Source organism: Bison bison, unplaced genomic scaffold (assembly GCF_000754665.1).
Source record: "Bison bison bison isolate TAMUID 2011002044 unplaced genomic scaffold, Bison_UMD1.0 scf7180017864375, whole genome shotgun sequence".
NCBI lineage: Eukaryota > Metazoa > Chordata > Mammalia > Artiodactyla > Bovidae > Bison > Bison bison.
This window is the reverse complement of record NW_011494947.1, coordinates 5,653,408-5,661,900: the sequence shown is the minus strand read 5'-3', so window position 1 is coordinate 5,661,900 and position 8,493 is coordinate 5,653,408. Positions and strand designations below refer to the sequence as shown.

Genomic DNA, 8,493 nt, shown 5'->3' with positions numbered 1-8,493 from the left:
CGACGAGACGCCCCCAAAAGCGTCGGTCCCTTGGCAGGCCCCGAGCAAAGCCGTTGGCTGTATGCAGATTTCGGGCTGTCCGCCTCTTGTAAATGCTCAAGGACAAGGTCGGGAAATAGCCCCCCTAACGTCTAAGGGAGGAAGGTCTCCCTCCACCGGGGGAGTTCCTCTGCGCCGCCCCAGGACCCGGGCCAGCTCCAGCCTCCCCGCCTGGCCCCTCAGGTAAGCACACCTGCTGCCTCTGGGCCCCGCCCATCCTGGCCGTTGGCCCCGAAGTGCCCGACCCCTCTGACCCGCCGACGCCTTTCCTCTGCCAGGGCTGCCTTGCCCCTCTCGCCCGCGCCCCTGGGGAACTCGCCTGAGGTGTTCGGGTCCTTCTCCCTGGAACCTTGCCCCGCTGACACGCGCTCCCCCGCCGGCCTCGGTGGCGCTCCGTCTGCCCGGCTAGATTCCTTCCCTTGGAGGGCATCTTCTTAACTTAGAGTGCCTTCTCTCCCGCTCTGACGTCGCTGAAGTGGGCCCTCCCGTTTTTTCAGTTTCTGGCCTCTTCTAGAATACTCTAGCAGCCCCCCAACTACACTTTTCTGTCTTTATTCTTCCACCTCTCTTTATTTTAAACAAAAAAAATTTCCCCCGTGGCTGCACCTGGCATTAGTTGCGACAAGCAGAATCTTCTGTCTTTAGTTGTAGCATGTTGGAATCTAGTCCCCGGACCAGGGATCGAACCCCCAGCGCTCTTGGATTGGCACCACCAGCGAAGTCCCTCTTCCACCTCTTAAATCCACATCCTCGCTGTCCGCTGGAAGAGCCTTACCACACTGTCCACTGCCCTTCCCATGCCTTACCCCTGCTCCCCACTCCTGAGAGTTCTCCATCCCCCAGGGCCTCCATCTGGGCTGGGGCAGAGAAAAGGGAGAAAGAAAGGAAGTGGGACTCTGGCCCTCCTGTAGAAGAAAAGCTAGGATAAAGAAACCAACAGGACCCTGAATATGAGATGCCAGGCTCTTGGGCACCTCACCTCACCCTTGGTGCTCCCACAATACTGGATAAGAGTGTCAATCTCCTGAGAACAGGGACTGTAGCTGTTCACTGCTCTGTCATCAGAGCCTGGCTCAAACCTAGCCCATCACAGACGTTTACTATCTGTTGAGTAAATAAATGCCTGACCAGCTGGTGATTCTTCCCCTAGGCTGTGCTGTCTCTCATCTGTGCCTTGACTCATACCATGCTCTTAGAATAAATAGTCTTTTCTTTAGTCTTTGGGTAATGCCTTTCCCTCCTCCTCTGGGAAGTCTTCCCTGAACCCCAGGCTGAGCTCTGTGCTGTCTCAGCAGTCTACACATTGATCTACTATTCCACACATCACTGAGGATAATTACTGGGATATTACCTTTCCCTGAGCACGAGGCAGGTATGGTTTTTGCCCTTCTGATGCTTACACTCTTGCTGGAGCACGAAGGATGGGAAGTGTACCAAGAAATGAGGCTGAAGAGATGAGTCAAAAGCTGGATCCAGGCCTGCGGTAGAATGTTTAGAGCAGCTCTGTCCAATAGAACTTTCTGTGATGATGGAGGCATTCTATAATCTGTGCTGATTCTGTGGCCACTGGCCACCTGTGGCTATTGAGCACTTGAAATATGGCTAATCCAACTAAGGAAATGAATTTGAAATTTTATTTCACTTTAAATCTCCTTTGCCCATGGGATATCCCAGGCAAGAATACTGGAGTGGGTTGCCATTTCCTTCTCCAGGGGATCTTCCCGACCCAGGGATTGAACCTGGGTCTCCCGCATTGCAGGCAGATTCTTTACCATCTGAACCACCAGGGAGTCCATTTAAATAGCCACCTATGACTAATGTTTCCAATATTGGACAACACTGGTTTAGAAAGTTTCTCTCTTCCTTTGGAATCTCACTTTTACTCCTCCTTTGTCTTCATGACCTTATACCTGAAATGACTTCACAGCCTCCAGAGGTTTTTCCCTTTATTTAACACTCCATGATATTATCATATAAACCTTAGAAATAACAATTACCATTTTTCTGATTATAAAAATAATTTATTGGAGGACAATGTATTTAAGCCACGCTTTATTATTGTACATGCAGTTTATTATCAGTTTTTCACTTGTACTAAAGACGCATGGAATGCACATGCATTTGTCTGTATGTGAGTCTGTAAGAGGTTATCATCTTCAGAGAAATTCATAGCAGTGATGGAGATTATTGGACCCAAGAAAATGAACATTTTAAAGGCTTTGAAGCATAAGGCCAAAATGCTGGAAAGTTGTGGCAGTTTACAGTTCTCCCAAGAGCATATAAACATTCCTGTTTTTTTTCATCTTCAAATGCTAGGCATTATTTATAAGGCATTACTATTTATAAATATTTGCCGAAGTGGTACCTTATTTTAACTTGAATTCCCACATTTAGTAGTGAGATGAAACTTTTTTCTCACATTAACTCATAATCTGTATTTCTTTTTCAAATGAAATACATATCATGCACATTGTCCATTTTTCCTTGGGAATATTTATCCTTTCCTTATTGAAATACTTTATTAAGGGAATTAATTTTTTGGTCACATATGTAGCAAGTATTTTTATAGTTCATTATTTGCCTTCTAACTTTCTTTACAATGCTTTTAGACAATTATTTTTTTAAGTTTAGTCAAATCTATTAATTTATTCATCTTGTTTATTCTTAGTTACCAAAGGCTTCCCTGCCTTAAAACAGTTAAAGGTTTATCTACAATTTCTCCAGTTGTTTTTGTTCCTTTAAGAAAAAATTACCTCTTTAACGAGAAAAACAAATATACTATATTAACACATATATATGGAATCTAGAAAAATGGTATTGATAAAACCTATTTGCAGGGAAGGAATGGGGAAATGGCAACCCACTCCAGTATTCTTGCCTGGAGATTCCCCATGGACAGAGGAGCCTGGCAGGCGACAGTCCACGGGGTCGCAAGAGTTGGACACGACTTAGTGATTAAACCACCACCAATGGGGATGCAGGTGTAGAGAATGGACTTTTGAACACAGTGGGGGAGGGTGAGAGGAGGACAAGTGGAGAAAGTAGCATCGACATAAACACACTCTCAGGTGTAAGATGGCTAGCTGGTGAGAGGCTGCTGTGTAGCACAGGGAGCCCAGTCCGGTGCTCTGCAATGACCTGGAGGCATGGGATGGGGCAGGGAGGCTGGGGAGGAAGGGGTATGCTGTATAATTATGGCTGATTGGCGTGGTTGTACGGCAGAAACCAACACAACACTAAAAATTTTAAAAACAAACAAAAAATTACCTCTTTCATGCAGTAATCCAAATCATCTCACTTTTAAGTGAGACTATGAAGAGCAGTCTTGTACTGGACTGACATCATGGACTTTTAGGGCCAACAGAAGAATCACCTGTGAAACATCTTAACCAAACAGGTGTGTGGGTCCCTCCCCCCGGCCTGTTGTTCCCAAAAGTCCAGGATGGTGATGGGGTGTGGGATGCAGATGACTGTGATGGAAAGCCAGGGGAGAGAGCCTCCGTCTCACTTCTGGGTGTGTTGCAGGTTTAGCCTTCCCTACTCCAAAGTCCTCTACTGCTTCTCATTTCCTGTTGTGTCAAGTTTAAATGACGGTGCCTCGTGTTTAGGGCCTTTCAGAATCTGGTTTGACCGTATTTATTCATTCGTCTTGGTGATATCATGGCAAAGAAGGCATTACTTTCAAGATGTCAGCTATCTTTGCTGACTCTGCCATATCAGCGCCAATAACTGCGGGCAGACACAGCTCATAATGGATTTAAAGGAGCAAGGAGGGGCCCAGGCGTGAGGGCTCCTAGCAGGTGGCAGTGAGAAGGACTAGCTGGGACACCCAGTGCTGCGAAGCCGCTTGCCCTAGATGTGTTTGTCCTCATTGGTAGGAAGGCTTATCAGGCAGTGTTCGAGAACAAGGACTTGGGAGCCACACAGACCCAAGTTCAGGTTTCTAACATCTCACCTGTATTGTGTGTGACCTTGGACAAGTTGCTTAACCCCTCTGAGCCTCGGTTAACTCATTTGTAAAATGACAGTTAACACCGCTCTCACAATATTGATGTGAGCTTTAAGTGAACTGATTTATGCAAAGTGCTAAAAACAGTGTCTGGCACAAAGCGTGACTAAATCATAACTGTTACGGACAAAAATGATTAATGTCTACGTGAAAGTTCTCAACCTTTTCCTTCCCATGCCTCATTAAAATTCTAGCTTTGCCTGTTCAGTTTTTCCTCCTCCCCTTCCCTGAGAGCAGGGTCCTGCCCAGCATCTTTGCAGTTTTTGAAGCAGTAAATTTAGGAAGAGAGGGACTGAGGCAAAGGACAGTGGGTCCACAGGGCACTGGTTAGGACTGCTCGAATAAAAGCCTTTAGGAAGCGTTGACCAGTCAGATACAGAAACACCTACTTTGTCTGAGGGCAGCTAATAGGTTTCCCTATCGTTTTTGTTGCTCTAAGTTATATTTTAAGAAATACATCTGTTATCTTTTGTGACTTAGTGATGAACCTGAGTTATTTTAAAGTACTCTTCTACTGCTGAGCTGTGTCATTTTGGCGGCAACACTGCATGGAGCCAAACCACACATGAACCGAAGCGTTAACAGGGTCGTGCAGTAGGACTGGATTTGCAGCGTCAGTCCTCAAGATCAGAGAATCTCAACACTGAACGGAACTTCAGACATGTCTTAGGTCACCCTCTCAAACAGTGGTTCTCAAAAGTGTGGTCCCTGGACCAGCAGCATCAGCATTATCTGGGAATTTGTTAGAAATGCAAGTCCCCAAGCCCAGCCCCGAATTTACTCAATCAGAATCTCTGGGGATGGAGGCTTAGGAAACTGAGAATCAGTGCTCTCAAGTCTAATAATGTTCTCAAACCTGACATATATGAGAATCACCAGGAAGGCTTCCTTTCTTTTTTAAAAGAAAAATCATTTATGTATTGGCTTTGCTGGCTCTTTGTTGCTGTGCACTGACTTTCTCTAGTTGTGGAGTGTGAGGGCTACTCTCTAGTTGAGGTGCACAAGCATGTCATTCCGGGCCTTCTCTTGTGGAGCACATGCTCTAGATCATGGGCTCAGTAGCTGTGAGGCACGGGCTTAGCTGCTCTGTAGCGTGTGGAATCTTCAGCTTGAACCAGTGTCACCTGCATTGCTAGGTGGATACTTAACCCCTGGACGATCAGGGAAACCCAAGTTCAGTTCAGTTCAGTCACTCAGTCATGCCTGACTCTTTGCAACCCAGTGGACTGCAGCACACCAGGACTCCCTGTCCATCACCAACTCCCGGAGTTTACCCAAACTCATGTCCATCGATTCAGTGATGCCATCCAACCATCTCATCCTCTGTCGTCCCCTTCTCCTCCCACCTTCAATCTTTCCCACCATCAGGGTCTTTTCCAATGAGTCAGTTCTTTGCATCAGGTGGCCAAAGTATTGAAGTTTCAGTTTCAACATCAATCCTTCAATGAACACTCAGGACTGATGTCCTTTAGGATGGACTGGTTGGATCTCCTTACAGTCCAAGGGACTCTCAAGAGTCTTTTTCAACACCACAGTTCAAAATCATCGATTCTTCTGCACTCAGCTTTCTTTATAGTCCAACTCTCACATCCATACTTGACTACTGGAAAAACCATAGCCTTGACTAGACGGACCTTTGTTGGCAAAGTAATGTCTCTGTTTTTTAATATGCTATCTAGTTTGGTCTTTCCTTCCAAGGAATAAGCGTCTTTTAATTTCATGGCTGCAGTCACCATCTGCAGTGATTTTGGAGTCCAAAAAATGAAGTCTGTCACTGTTTCCACTGTTTCCCCATCTATTTGCTATGAAGTGATGGGTCCGGATGCCATGATCTTCGTTTTCTGAATGTTGAGCTTTAAGCCAACTTTTTCACTCTCCTCTCTCACTTTTATCAAGAAGTTCTTTAGTTCTTCTTTACTTTCTGCCATAAGGGTGGTGTCATCTGCACATCTGAGGTTATTGATAATTCTCCCAGCAATCTTGATTCCAGCTTGTGCTTCATCCAGCCCAGCATTTCTCATGGTGTACTCTGCATGTAAGTTAAATAAGCAGAGTGACAATATACAGCCTTGACGTACTCCTTTTCCTATTTGGAACCAGTCTGTTGTTCCATGTCCAGTTCTAACTGTTGCTTCCTGACCTGCATACAGATTTCTCAGGAGGCAGATCAGGTGGTCTGGTATTCCATCTCTTTCAGAATTTTCCACAGTTTATTGTGATCCACCCAGTCAAAGGCTTTGGCATAGTCAGTGAAGCAGAAATACATGTTTTTCTGGAACTCTCTTGCGTTTTTGATCCAGCAGACACTGGCAATTTGATCTCTGGTTCCTCTGCCTTTTCTAAAACCAGCTTGAACATCTGGAAGTTCACGGTTCACGTATTGCTGAAGCCTGGCTTGGAGAATTTTGAGCATTACTTTACTAGCATGTGAGATGAGTGCAATTGTGCGGTAGTTTGAGCATTCTTTGGCATTGCCTTTCTTTGGGATTGGAATGAAAACTGACCTTTTCCAGTCCTGTGGCCACTGCTGAGTTTTCCAAATTTGCTGGCATATTGAGTGCAGCACTTTCACAGCATCATCTTTCAGGATTTGAAATAGCTCAACTGGAATTCCATCACCTCCACTAGCTTTGTTCCTAGTGATGCTTTTTAAGGCCCACTTGACTTCACATTCCAGGATGTCTGGCTCTAGATGAGTGATCACACCATTGTGATTATCTGGGTCATGAAGATCTTTTTTGTACAGTTCTTCTGTGTATTCTTGCCACCTCTTCTTAATATCTTCTGCTTCTGTTAGGTCCATACCATTTCTGTCCTTTATTGTGCTCATCTTTAGATGAAATATTCCCTTGATATTTCTAATCTTCTTGAAGAAATCTCTAGTCTTTCCCATTCTATTGTTTTCCTCTGTTTCTTTGCATTGATCACTAAGGAAGGCTTTCTTATCTCTCCTTGCTGTTCTTTGAAACTCTGCATTCAAATGGGCATATCTTTCCTTTTCTCCTTTGCTTTTCGCTTCTCTTCTTTTCACAGCTATTTGTAAGGCTTCCTCAGGCAGCCATTTTGCCTTTTTGCATTTCTTTTCCTTGGGGATGGTATGTCACGAATTTCTGTTCATAGTTCATCAGGCACTCTACCAGATCTAGTCTCTTAAATCTATTTCTCTCTTCCACTGTATAATCGTAAAGGATTTGATTTAGGTCATACCTGAATGGTCTAGTAGTTTTCCCTACTTTCTTCAATTTAAGTCTGAATTTGGCAATAAGGAGTTCATGATCTGAGCCACAGTCAGCTCCCAGTCTTGTTTTTGCTGACTGTATAGAGAGGGCTTCTTAAAACAGTTTCCTGTCCTTCCCCCATCCCACCTTGAGATTCTGATTCTCTGGGTGAGGATGGATCTGTGGATGCATTTGTAACAAGCTCACAAGTAACGCCCGAATTGCTGGTCCAAGGACATGTTTAAAAACCAGTCCTCTAGGATAATACAGGAATCTTTTCTACAGAAACTCTTGGAGCTGGTCATCCAACTTCTGCTTATTACATCTAAGGTCAGGGAGCCCACAACTACATTTGTTATCAGGCAGCTTTATTATCTTTCCTTAATAGTGAAGTCAAAGCTTGCCTCCCTATTCTTACCACCCATCATTTATAGTAATAATTCTGCTTTCATTGCCACTTGGAGTAGCAATGCCTGTGGCTCTGATACCAGGTGAAAACTGGTGGCTGGATTGTGGTCAAGTAATTCGTACTCCTGGCACCTTGGTTATAATCACCATTGAACAGTTGTCCTTCAGCTACAGGAAGGACTAGTAATACATCACACTTTTTCTGTTTAGTACCTTAGCACTTTTTCAAATTTTTTTGAGATTATCAAAGGCTGTAAATGGCAAGCAGAGGAGAATCATCAGCTCATGAAACTGCAAAATGCTGGGGAAGACCAAGCTTTAAAAAGTGAAAGTGTTAGTTGCTCAGTAGGATCCCACTCTTTGTGACCCCATGGACTGTAGCCTGCAAGACTCCTCTGTCCATGGGATTTTACATACAAGAATAATGGAATGGGTTGTCATTACCTTCTCCAGAGGATCTTCCCAACCCAGGGATCGAACCCATGTCTCTTGCATCTCCTGCACTGGCAGGCATATTTACCACTGGTACCACTTGGGAAGCCCAGACCAAGCTTTAGGAAAGAGTAGAACCAGGTGCTCAAATAATGTCCTCAGGAGTCTTTTTTCATTTTCTGGATTGACTTGATTCTCAAAGTCTTTCCACCTGGGGACAAAGAAAATGAACGATTCCAGGCTTACTTTCTATCAGTGAATTATCCCAGCAGAAAGATATTATAAGACCTCCTTCTCAATGGTTCTAGAACACGCCCCAGGCTTGACATTCTTTGGATCTCTTGGGTTCTATGCTCATCTGTGAATCAATCATTTTGACGAGAGGGG

At 44.6% G+C, this 8,493-nt stretch overlaps 1 protein-coding gene across 1 annotated transcript in view; it reads left to right on the top strand.

Annotated features, from left to right (window-relative positions):
- The first annotated feature begins 145 nt into the window (after window positions 1-145).
- GARNL3 (GTPase activating Rap/RanGAP domain-like 3) overlaps window positions 146-8,493 on the top strand; it is a 160,938-nt gene continuing 152,590 nt past the window's right edge. Inside the window, exon 1 of the mRNA XM_010856923.1 lies at window positions 146-222. The gene's annotated coding sequence lies outside the window, so the exon portion shown is untranslated. The remainder of the gene's footprint in view (window positions 223-8,493) is intronic.